At 36.4% G+C, this 13,264-nt stretch overlaps 1 protein-coding gene across 2 annotated transcripts in view; it reads right to left on the reverse strand.

The window, feature by feature from the left end:
- The window catches only part of TEX11 (testis expressed 11), a 231,442-nt gene that overhangs the window by 88,558 nt on the left and 129,620 nt on the right, over positions 1–13,264 (reverse strand). The window lies entirely within an intron of this gene.

The following is a 13,264-nucleotide window of genomic DNA, read 5'->3' on the forward strand; positions in this document are numbered from 1 at the left end:
AGGGCAAACCACAAGTAAACTACTCCTACCCACATCCCCAGAGGACTGCAAAGAAAGTTCCTTTGGTTCTGAGAGGAACACAGCAGAATGGGGTGGGGAGAACCAATCTCTGTGGTGTGACACAGGCTTTCTCATACATTTACAGCACCAAATTACATCATAGGGGAAGCCAAAAGACCTCAAGTGATGAATTTAGTTGACGTTGGTCCCAAGCATCTGAAGAAGCAAATGTAAATCCTTTCTGGGGGAAGGAAACTTCATCTTAAGCTTCAAAATGTTTCCAAAAATAAATTTTCAAGAATCATGAGTAGTAAACATAAAAAAAAATCAAGCATACTAAAAAGCAAGGCACCATAAGTGAGACTCAGCAGAAACAACAAATAGCAGAAACAGATTCTCAAAATGCAGACACCAAAATTATCAAAAACTGTCTATAAAACACCTGTTTGCAAAGTTCAAGGAAATAAAAGATATATATGTATTTTTGAGATATATATATAGGTTGATATTCAATAGGACATTTTGATACAATACAGTGGTTGTTTCCACCTGATATCTATTCTGACTGACTACTGCCCATGCCATATTAGTTGTTACACATCTTGTATATCACAGAACTTTGTAGGAAATATAAAACACAAAATATGACCTTGATGATTTGAAAAGGAGGAACTACTTGAAATGAAAACTACAATAACCCAAGTGGAAACATAATCGATAGGCTTAATGGCAGATTAGAAACATGAGAAGGGAAAATTAATGAACTGAAAAATAAGACAACGTAAATTAGCAAAAGTGCAGTACAGACATTGCAAACATGGACAGTTAAATAAGGACTCTACTCTTCTTAAGACAACCATTAAAAGAACTGAAACACTAAGTAATTTCCACACTGGTAGAGGGGGTTACCAGAAATTTAAAAAAAAGAAAGAGGATAGTCCTTTCAACCAATTGTGCTGGACCAGCTGGAAATCCACATGCAAAGTAAAAAGAAAAAAAAGAATCAGAACACAGACCATAAACCTTCCAAAAACTAAGTCAAAATGGGTCATGAACCTAAATATAAAACCCCAATGAACAGAACTCTTAGAAAGTAACACAGAAGAAAATTGAAGTGATCTTTGATCTGGTGATGACTCTTTATTTTTTACTTATTTATTTAAAGTTTTTCTTTAACTTCCAGTTAGTTAACAGACAGTGTAATGTTAGTTTCATGTGTGAACATTCAACACTTCCATACAACACCCAGTATTCAGCACAAGTGCACTACCTAATCCCCATCACCTATTTAACCCATTACCCACCACTCACCTCTCCTCTGGTAACCATTAGTTTCTCCTCTATAGTTAAGAGTCTGTTTATTGGTTTGCCTTTCTCTTTTGTCCCCATATACTCATTTGTTTTATTTCTTAAATTCCACATATGAGTGAAATCATATGGTATTTGTTTTTCCCTGATTTATTTATATATTTGTTTGTTTATTTACTTATTTATTTATTTATTTATTTTTGGGACAGAGCAAGCAGGGGAGCGGCAGAGAGAGGGGACAGAGGATCCTAAGTGGGCTCAGTGCTGACAGGTTGACAGGGTGACAGCAATGAGCCCAATGTGGGGCTTGAACTCATGAACTGAGAGATCTTGACCAGAGCCGACATCAGACACTCAACCAACTGAGCCACCCCAATGCCCCCTTTTCCCCAATTTATAATTTAGTAGTTTGTTGCTTTATTGTTGAATTCTTTGTATACTTTGGACACCAATTTTTTATCAGATACATATTTTGCAAATATTTTCTCTCACAGCATGGCTTATGTTTTCATTCTCTTAACAGTCTTTCACAGATCAGAGGTTTCTAATTTTAATGATGTCCAACCCACACTTTATTCTCTCATGGATTGTGCTTTTGATGTTGCATTTTTATTTTTTATGTTTGTTAATTTATTTTGAGAGAGAGGGAGAGGGAACGTGAGTGCTCTCCCAAAATACAAACAACCAAACAAACAAACAAACAAATTGGGAGAAAGACTTGAACAGACACCACACTAATGAAGACATACAGATGGCAAATAAGCACAGAAAAAGATGCACAACATTATGTTTCACCAAGGAAATGCAAATTAGAACAATATCACTGTACAACTATTAAAATGGCTAAAATCTAAAACACTGACAAAAGCTAATGCTGGTGAGTATGTGGAGAAATTATACTTCTCATTCATTTCTAGTAAGAAAAAATATAGTAGAGCCATTTTGGAAGATAGTTTGGTAGTTTCTTATAAAACTAGACATATGATCCAGCAACTGTCTCACAATATGATCCAGCAACTGTCCTTCTTAGCATTTACCCAAATGAGCTGAAAGCTAATGTCCACACAAAAATCTGCGTGTTAATGGTTATAGAAACTTCACTCAAAATTGTGCAAACTTGGAAGCATCCAAAATATCCTTCAATAGGTTATAAAAATATATAAAATTCAGAACACCCCAATTCTGTTATGATACTGTGTAAATCACTTTTATCTCTACTATAAAAGTTAAAAACAATAATGTTAAAAACAACTATAGCTATAAAAATATATAAAATTCAGAACACCCCAATTCTGTTATGATACTGTGTAAATCACTTTTATCTCTACTATAAAAGTTAAAAACAATAATGTTAAAAACAACTATAGCTATAAGAATTTGTTAACAGGTGTGCAATATAAAAGTATGTGAAGTATAACATGAATAGCATAAATGTGGGGAGAGCAGAAGCAGAAGTGTAGAGTTTCTCTATGCATTTGAAGATAAGTAGTTAACAGCTTAAAAGACTGTTATATCTAGAAGATGTTTTACGTAAACCGCATGATAACCACAAAGAAAAAACTCATACTACATACATAAAAGATAAACAAAAAGGAATTATAGCATACTACTACAAGAATAATTTTTAAAAACACAGCAAGAGAGGGGTGTCTGGGTGGCTCAGTTAGTTAAATGTCTGACTTCGGCTCAGATCATGATCTCATAGTTCATGAGTTCGAGCCCCACTTTGGGCTCTGTGCTGACAGCTTAGAGTCTGGCACCTGCTTGGGATTCTATGTCTCCCTCTCTCTCTGCCCCTCCTGTGCTTGCGGTCTATCTCTCTCAAAAATAAATAAGCATTGGGGAGCCTGGGTGGCTCAGTTGGTTAAGGGTCTGACTTCAACTCAGGTCATATCTCATGGTTCGTGAGTTTGAGCCCCACGTCGGGCTCTGTGCTGACAGCTCGGAGCCTGGAGCCTGCTTCGGATTCTGTGTCTCCCTCTCTCTCTGCCCCTCCCCCACTCATGCTCTGTCTGTCTCTCTCTCTCTATCTCTCTCTCTCTCTCAAAAATAAATAAGCATTAAAAACTTATAAAAATAAATAAGCATTAAAAAAAGACAGCAATAGAAGGAAAGAAATAAAAGAATTAAAAACTAAGAAAACAATGAACAAAATGGGAATAGTAGGTACTTACCTATCAATACTACTTTAAATATAAATGAAATAAATTCTCCAATCAAAAACACAGAGTGGCTGAATGGGTTTTTTTTTAATGATTTTTTTGGATGTTTATTTATTTTTGAGAGAGAGAGACAGACCATGAGCGGGGGAGGGGAAGAGAGAGGGAGACACAAAATCTGAAGCAGGCTCCAGGCTCTGAGCTGTCAGCATTGAGACTGACACGGGGCTCAAACCCATGAACTGATCATGACCTGAGCCGAAGTTGGATGCTTAACCAACTGAGCCACCCAGATGCCCCTGAATGGGTTTTTAATAATAATAATAATAATAATAATAACTCCAACAGTATGCTACCTACTAGAGACTAACTTATCTTTAAAGAAACACATAAACTGAAAGGACTGAAAATGATATTATATGCAAATGGTGAGGAAAAGAGCAAAAGTGGCAGTGATTATATCAGATAAAATAGACTTTAGTCAAAATTGCTCACAATAGACAAAGAAGGCCGCTATATAGTGATAAAGGGGTCAATTAATCAAGGGGATATAACAATTGTAAATATATACACACTCAACATTAGAGTAAGTAACTATTTTTTAAATTTTTTTAATGTTTATTTATTTTTGAGAGAGAGAGAGAAAGAGACAGAGCACAAGTGGGGAGGGGCAGAGAGAGAGAGGGAGACACAGAATCCAAAGCAGGCTCCAGGCTCCGAGCTATCAGCACAGAGCCCAACGTGGGGCTTGAAGCCATGAACTGTGAGATCATGACCTGAGCTAAAGTCAGACACTTAACTGACTGAGCCACCCAGGTGGCCCTAGAGCAACTAAACATTTAAAACTTATATTAACCAAAAAGATATTCAATATCATTAATCATCATAGAAATGCAAATTAAAACCACAGTGAGATACCACTTCACACCTGTCAGGACGGTTAGTTCAAATACTCGAGAAATAACAAGTGCTGGCAAAGATATGGAGAAAAAGGAACCCTTATGTACTGTCAGTTGCAATGAAAATTGGTAGCACCACTGTGGAAATCATTATGGAGTTTCCTCAAAAACTTAAAATTAAAATTACCATATGATCCAGTAATTCTACTACTGAGCATTTACCTAAAAAAGGGAAAACATTAATTTGAAAACATTACACCCCTATGCTTATTGCAGCATTATTCACAGTATATTGCAACTTTATTTATTTATTTATTTATTTATTTATTTATTTAGCGTTTATTTATTTTTGAGATAGAGAGAGACAAAGCATGAACGGGGGAGGGTCAGAGAGAGGGAGACACAGAATCCGAAACAGGCTCCAGGCTCTGAGCTGTCAGCACGGAGCCCGACGCGGGGCTCAAACTCACGGACCGCGAGATCATGACCTGGGCCGAAGTCGGCCACTCAACCGACTGAGCCACCCAGGCGCCCTGCAACATTATTTAAAATAGCCAAAATATGGAAACAACCCAAATGTTCATTGATGGATAAAAAAAAAAAAACATAGTATATATATACACTGTGGAATATTACTCAGCCATAAAAATGAATGGACTCTTGCAATTTGCAATAACATGGATGAAACTAGAGAGTCTAGAGAATATAATGTTAAGTGAAATCAGTCAGAGAAAGACAAATACCATATAATTTCACTCATATGTGTTATTTAAGAAACAAAACAAAGGGGGAAAAAGGGGACAGACAATAAGAGACTCTAAATAAAGACAACCAACTGGTGGCTGCCAGAGAAAAGATGGGTAAGGGATAAGTGAGACAAAGGTGATTAAGAGTACACTTATCTTTTTTTTAAGTTTATTTATTTTGAGAGAGAGGGAGAAAGAGCATGTGTGCATGAGTGAGTGGGGTAGGGGCAGAGAGCTATGGAGAGAGAGAATCCCAAGCAGACACGGGGCTCAATCTCACAAACCATGAGATCACAACCTGAGCTGAAACCAAGAGTGAGACACTTAACTGACTGAACCACCCAAGCACCCCAAGAGTACACTTATCTTGATGAGCACTAAGACATGTATACAATTGTTGAATAATTATATTTACTCCCGAAATTAATATAACAATGTATATTAATTATACTTGAATTTAACAATTAATCCATCAAATGCTAACCAACTGAAGAGAGTAATAGAGAGCAATAATAAACAATAGGGGACTTCAACACCCCACTTTCAACAATGCATAGATCACCCAGGCAGAAAATTAAATAGTGGACTTGAATAACACTATAGACAAAATGGGCCTTACAAATATTTACAGAACATTCTATCCAATAGCATCAGAATACATACTTCTCCTAAAGAGCACCCAAGGATCATTCTCTAGGATAGACCATAAGTTGGGCTAGAAAGCAGGCCTTAACAAATTTAAGAAGACTGAAATTCTATCAAGTGTCTTTTCAAAACGCAATGGTAAAAAACTAGAAATAAATGACTGAAAAATGAAAAATTAATAAATACATGGAGATTAAACAACACATTCCCGAACAACCAATGAGTCAAAGAAGAAATCAAAAGGAAAATCACAAAGTATTTTGAGACAAAAGAAACTGGAACACAGCATATCCAAGCTTATGGGATGCATCATGTTTGGCTTAGAACATGAAAACTGACACCACAGAAATACAAATGATCATAAATTATTACTATGAATAATTATATACCAACAAATTGAAAAACCTAAAAAAATGGATAAATACTTGAAACATGCAACCTATCTAGATTGAATCAGGGTGAAATAGAAAATCTGAACCTGTTACCAATAACAGGTAAGATTTAATAAGTAATCAAAATCTTCAAAATCAAGTGCATATGAAACTTTCTCCAGGATATGTCACATGATAGCCCACAAAAAAAGTCTTAATAAATTTAAGAATATTGAAATCATACCAAGCATTTTTTGACAACAATAAACTGAAATGAGAGACAAAATCTGGAGTGGCTTAGTTGGTTAAGCATCTGACTTCCACTCAGGTCATGATCACAGGGTTCCTGAGTTCCAGCCCCACCATCGGACTCTGTGCTACAGCTCAGAGCCTGGAGCCTGCTTCGGATTCTGTGTCTCCCTCTCTCTCTACCTCCCCCCTCTGGTGCTCTGCCTCTCTCTTGCAAAAATAAATAAACATTTAAAAAATTGTTTTTTTAAAAAGATAAAATCTGGAGGAAAAAGACACATGGAGGATAAACGACATGATACTAAACACATAGGTCAACAAATAAATCAAATAGGAAATCAAAACATACATGGAGACAAATAAAAAAGAAAACAGAAGGGTGCAAACTCTTTAGAATGCAGCAAAATAAATTCTAGGAAACAATCTTATAGTGATACAGGCCTCTCTAAAGAAACAAGAAAAATCTGAAACAAACTAACCTAAAAGATAAAAAAAAAAGAACAAGCTTAAAACTAGTAGAAAGAAGGAAATAATAAAGATTAAAGCAGAAATAAATGAAATAGTCTTAAAAAATAGAAAAGATCAATGAAACCAAGAGCCAGTTCTTTGAAGACATAAACAAAATTGATAAACCTTTAGCCAGACTTCTCAAGGAAAAAAGAGAGATGACTGAAATAAAGTCAGAAATGAGGGAAGAGAAATAAAAACTGACACCATAGAAATACAAAGGATTCTAAAAGCATATTATGAAAAATTATAGGACAACAAATTGGCCAAACTAGAATAAATGGATAAATTCCTAGAATTATATAAACTATCACAACGGAAACAGTAAGAAATAGAAAACTTGAACAGACTGATAATCAGCAAAGAAATTGAGTCAGTAACCAAAAATCTCCCAAACAAACAAAAGTCCATGGCCAGATGGCTTCTTCTCAACCTATTCCAAAAAAATAGAAACGGAAGAAAAACTTCCAAATTCATTCTATGAAGCCAGCATTACTCTGACTCCAAAGCAAGGAAAAGAAAAAAAAAAAAAAAAAACCTCCACTGAAAAATAGAACTACAGGCCAATATCCCTGATGAACATGGATGTAAAAATTCTCAATAAAATACTAACAAATTGAATCTAAAAACACATTAAAAGAATCATTCATCATGCTCAACTAGAATTTATTCCTAAACTGTAAGAGTGGTTCATTATTCATAAATCAACCAATGTGATACACCACATTAATAAAAGAAAGGATAAAAACCATATAATCATTTCAAAAATGCAGAAAAAGCATTTGACAAAATACAGTATCCATTTTTGATTTAAAAAAAACCCTCAACAAAGTAGAGAGAAAATACCTCAACATAATAAACACCATATCAAAAAATACCACAGCTAATATCATCCTCAATGGGGAAAAACTGAGAGCTTTTCCTCTATGGTCAAGAACAAGACAGGAATGTCAAGTCTCACCACTGTTATTTAACATAGTCCTGGAAGTCCTAGCCTCAGCAGTCCAACAACAAAAAGAAATAAAAAGCCTCCAAGGGCACCTGTGTGGTTCAGTCAGTTAAGCATCCAACTTCAACTGAGGTTATGATCTCACAGTCTGTGAGTTGGAGCCCCACGTCAGGCTCTGTGCTGACAGTTCGAAGCCTGGAGCCTGTTTCAGATTCGGTGTCTCCCTCTCTCTACCTCTTCCCCCACTCATACTGTGTCTCTCTCTCAAAATAAAATAAAGACATAAAAAAAATTTTTTAAAAAGGAAAGAAAATAAAAAGCCTCAAAATTGGCAAGGAAGTCAAACTTTCACTATTTTCAGACAACACAATACACCATATAGAAAACACGAAAGACTCTACCCAAAAATTTGCTAGAACTGACACACAATTTCAGTAAAGTTGCCGGATACAAAATCAACACACAGAAATCTGTTGCATTTCTACACACTAAAAATGAAGAAGCAGGAAGAGAAATCAAAGACTAGATCCCATTTACTATTACACCAAAAATCGTAAGACACCTAGGAATAAACCTAACGAAAAAAGTAAAAGACTTATACTCTGAAAACTATCTAACACTGATGGAATATGACACAAAAGAAATGGAAAGACACTCATGTTCATGGATTGGAAGAACAAATATTGTTAAAATGTATATATCACCCAAAACAGTCTACATATTTAATGCAATCCCTTTCAAAATACCACCAGTATTTTTCACTGAAGTAGAGCAAACAATCCTAAAATTTGTATAGAATCACAAAAGACCCCAAATAGCCAAAGCAACCTTGAAAAAGAAAAGCAAAGCTTGGAGGTATCACAATTCCATATTTCAAGTTATATTACAAAGCTGTAGTGATCAAAACAGTAATGGTACTGGCACAAGATAGACACATAGATTAATGGAACAGAATAGAAAACCCAGAAATGAACCCACAACTATATGGTCAACTAATCTTTAACAAAACAGGAAAGAATATCCAATGGAAAAATGACAGTCTCTTTAACAAATGGTGTTGGGAAAACTGGACAGCAACATGTAAAAGGATTAAACTGGATCACTTCTTACAACATCATAAAAATAAATTCAAAATGAATCAAAGACCTAAATGTGAGACCTGAAACCTTAACACAGGCAGCAACCTCTTTGATATTGGCCATAAGCAACTTCTTTCTAGATATGTCCCCAGTGCAAGGGAAACAAAAAGAAAAACAACCTATTGGGACTACATTAAAATAAAAGTCTTCTGCACAGTGAAGGAAACAATCAACAGAACTAAAAGGCAACCTACGGAATGGGAGAAGATATTTGCAAATGACATAGCTGATAAAGGGTTAGTAGCTAAAATATATAAAGGGTTTATAAAACTTAACACCCTCAAAACAAATAATCCAAGTTTTTAAAAAATGGGCAGAAGACATAAATAGACATGTTTCCATGAAAAGATGCTCAACATCACTCATCATCAGGGAAATACAAATCAAAGCCAAAATGAGATAGCACCTCACACCTGTGGGAATGGCTAAAATTATCAACACAGGAAACTATAGATGTTAGCAAGGATGCGGAGAAAGGGGAAACCTCTTACACTGTTGGTGGGAATACACACTGGTGTAGCCGCTGTGGGAAACAGTACAGAGGTTCTTCAAAAAGTTAAAAATAGAACTACCCAGGGCACCTGGGCAGTTCAGTTGGGTAAGCATCTGACTTTGGCTCAGGTCATGATCTCACAGTTCGTGAATTCGAGCCTTGCATCAGGGTTTCTGTTGTCAGCGTGGAGACCACTTCAGATCCTCTGTCTCCCTCTCTCTCTGGCCCTCCCGCATGCTCTCTCTCTCTCACTCTCTCTCAAAAATAAACATTAAAAAAACAGAACTACCCTACAATCTAGCAGTTACACTACTAGGGATTTGCCCAAATGGTACAAACATATGGATTCAGTGGGGGCACATGCACCCCAATGTTTATAGCAGCCTTATCAACAATAGCCAAACTATGGGAAGAGCCTAAATGTTCACTGACTGATGAATGGATAAAGAAGAATGAAGAGTGAAATCTTGCCATTTGCAACAATGTGGATGGAGCTAGAGTGTATTATGCTAAGTGAAATAACTCAGAGAAAGACAAAAACCATATGATTTCACTCATATGTGGAATTTAAGAAACAAAACAGATGAACAAAGGGGAAAAAAAGAGAGGGAAGCAAACCTTAAGAGACTCTTAACTACAGAGAACAAACTGAGGGTTAATGGAGGGAAGGGGTGGGGGATGAGCTAAATGGGTGACGGGTATTGAGGAGGGCACTTGTTCTGTGGGGCACTGGGTGTTATATGTAAGTGACAAATCACTAAATTCTATTTCTAAAACCAATATTACACTATATGTTAACTAACTAGAGTTTAAAAATTTGAAACAAAAAAGGGAAATTATAATGTTGAAACAATGAAAGAATGGAAATATAATTTTTTAAGTTTATTAAAATTAGTCAATAAGACCAAAAGCATTAAAATAAGATACCACCTCATACCTGTCACAATGCCTAAAAATCAACAACGTAAGAAACAATAGGTGCTGGACAGGATGTGCAGAAAGGGAAACCTTCTTATACTGTTGGTGGAAATGCAAGCTGGTACACACATTCTGGAAAACGGTATGGAGGTTCTTCAAGAAATTAAAAATAGAACTGTCCTACGATCCAGCAATTAGACTACTATGTATTTACACGAAGGACACAAAATACTGATTCAAAAGGATACATGCACCCCAATGTTTATAGCAGCCTTATCTACAATAGCCAAATTATAGAAAGAATTCAAATGCTCATCGACTGATGAATGGATAAAGATGTGGTAGTGTGTGTGTGTGTGTGTGTGTGTGTGTGTGTGTGTATAATGGAATATTACTCAATCATCAAAAGGAATGAAATCTTGGGGCACCTGCGTGGCTTAGTCAGTTAAGAGTCTGACTCTTGATTTTGGCTCAGGTCATGATCTGACGGTTCATGAGATTGAGCCCTGCATCAGGCTCCTGAGCATGGAGCCTGCTTGGGATCCTCTCCCTCTCTCTCTGTCCCTCTCCCAGCTCTCTCTGTCTCAAAGTCAGTAAATAAAAAGAATGAAATCTTTCATTTGCAACAATGTGGATAGAGGTAGAGAGTATTATGCTAAATGAAGGAAGTCACAGAAAGACAAATACTGTATGATTTCATTCATATGAGGAAAATTTAAGAAACAAAACAAACAGGTAAAGGGAAAAAAAGAGAGGGAGTCAAACCAAAAAACAGACTCTTAACTATGGAGAACAAACTGATGGTTACCAGATGGGATGTGTGTAGGAGATGGGTCAAACAGGTGATGGGGATTAAGGAATGTATTTGTGATGAGCACCGGGTGTAGTATGGAAGTGTTGAATCACTATATTATACACCTGAAACTAATATTACACTGTATGTTAACTAATTCGAATTTAAATAGAATCTTAAAAAACCCGATTTATAATTGCACTAAAAAGAATAAAATAACTAGGGATAAATTTAACCAAGGAGGTGAAAGACCTATGCTCTAAATCTATAAGACACTGATGAAAGCAATCCAAGAAGACAAACAGCGAGGATGTAGAGAAACAGGAACTCTCTTGCACTGTTGGTGGAATGCAAACTGGTGCAGCCACTCTGGAAAACAGTGTGGAGGTTCCTCAAAAAATTAAAAATAAAATTACTCTATGACCCAGCAATAGCACTACTAGGAATTTATCCAAAGGATACAGGAGTACTGATTCATAGGAGCACATGTACCCCAATGTTTATAGCAGTGCTTTCAACAATAGCCAATTTATTGAAAGAGCCTAAATGTCTATTAACTGATGAATGGATAAGGAAGATGTGGTTTATATATACAATGGAATCCTACTTGGGAATGAGAAAGAATGAAATCCTGCCATTTGCAGCAACGTGGATGGAACTGGAGGGTGTTATGCTAAGTGAAATAAGTTAGCCAGAGGAAGACAGTTATCCTATGTTTTCACTCATATGTGGATCTTGAGAAACTTAACAGAAGACCATGGGGGAAGGGAAGGGGAAAAAATAGTTATAAACAGAGAGGGAGGAAAGCAAACCATAAGACACTCTTAAATACAAGCAACAAACTGAGGGTTGATGGAGGGGGCAGGGGAGAGGGGAAATTGGGTGATGGGCATTGAGGAGGGCACTTGTTGGGATGAGCACTGGGTGTTGTATGTAAGCAATGAATCACGGGAATCTTCCCCCAAAACTAAGAGCACGTTGTATACACTGTATCTTAGCCAACTTGACAATAAATCATATATAAATTTTTTTTTAAGTTTAAAGTTTTTGAAGTCCCATTAGACGAGGTAAAGAACCTCCAAAGCCTTTGAAAACACCCTCTTCTTCCTCTAAGCCTACTTTTCCTCATCACCTTCATTTATGAAAAATAAAAGAAACTATTTATTACATAAAAAAGGAATACAGGGGTGCCTGGGTGGCTCAGTCGGTTGAGCATCCGACTTCAGCTCAGGTCATGATCTCATGGTCTGTGAATTCAAGCCCCACGTCGGGCTCTGTGCTGACAGCTCAGAGCCTGGAGCCTGCTTCAGATTCTGTGTCTCCCTCTTCTCTCTGCCTCTCCCCCACTTGCACTGTCTCTCTCTCTCTCTCAAAAATTAATAAACATTGCCACGTAGTACTCCATTGTGTATATAAACCACAATTTCTTTATCCATTCATCAGTTGATGGACATTTATGCTCTTTCCATAATTTAGCTATTGTTGAGAGTGCTGCTATAAACATTGGGGTACAAGTGTTCCTATGCATCAGTACTGTTGTATCCCTTGGGTAAATTCCTAGCCATACAGAGAAAGACAGATACCATATGTTTTCACTTTTATGTGGATCTTGAGAAACTTAACAGAAGACCATGGGGGAGGGGAAGGAAAAAAAAAGAGGTTAGAGTGGGAGAGAGCCAAAGCATAAGAGACTCTTAAAAACTGAGAACAAACTGAGGGTTGATGGGGGGTGGGAGGGAGGGGAGGGTGGGTGATGGGTATTGAAGAGGGCACCTGTTGGGATGAGCACTGGGTGTTGTATGGAAACCAATTTGACAATAAATTTCATATATTGAAAAAAAAGAATAAACACTAAAAAAAAAGGAATACAAACAGAAAGATATACCCCATTCATGGATTGGAAGAATATTAAAATGTGCATACTATCAAAAGTAATCTATATATTCAATGCCATCCCTCATTAAAATACCAATAGCATTTTTCACAGAACAAGAACAAATAATCTTAAATTTTGTATAGGACCAGAAAAGATCCCAAGTAGTCAAAACTATCTTTAATTTATTTTATTTTCAGAGAGAGTGAGTGCAA

This window comes from Acinonyx jubatus, chromosome X (genome assembly GCF_027475565.1).
Source record: "Acinonyx jubatus isolate Ajub_Pintada_27869175 chromosome X, VMU_Ajub_asm_v1.0, whole genome shotgun sequence".
In the NCBI taxonomy this organism is placed as follows: Eukaryota; Metazoa; Chordata; class Mammalia; order Carnivora; family Felidae; genus Acinonyx; species Acinonyx jubatus.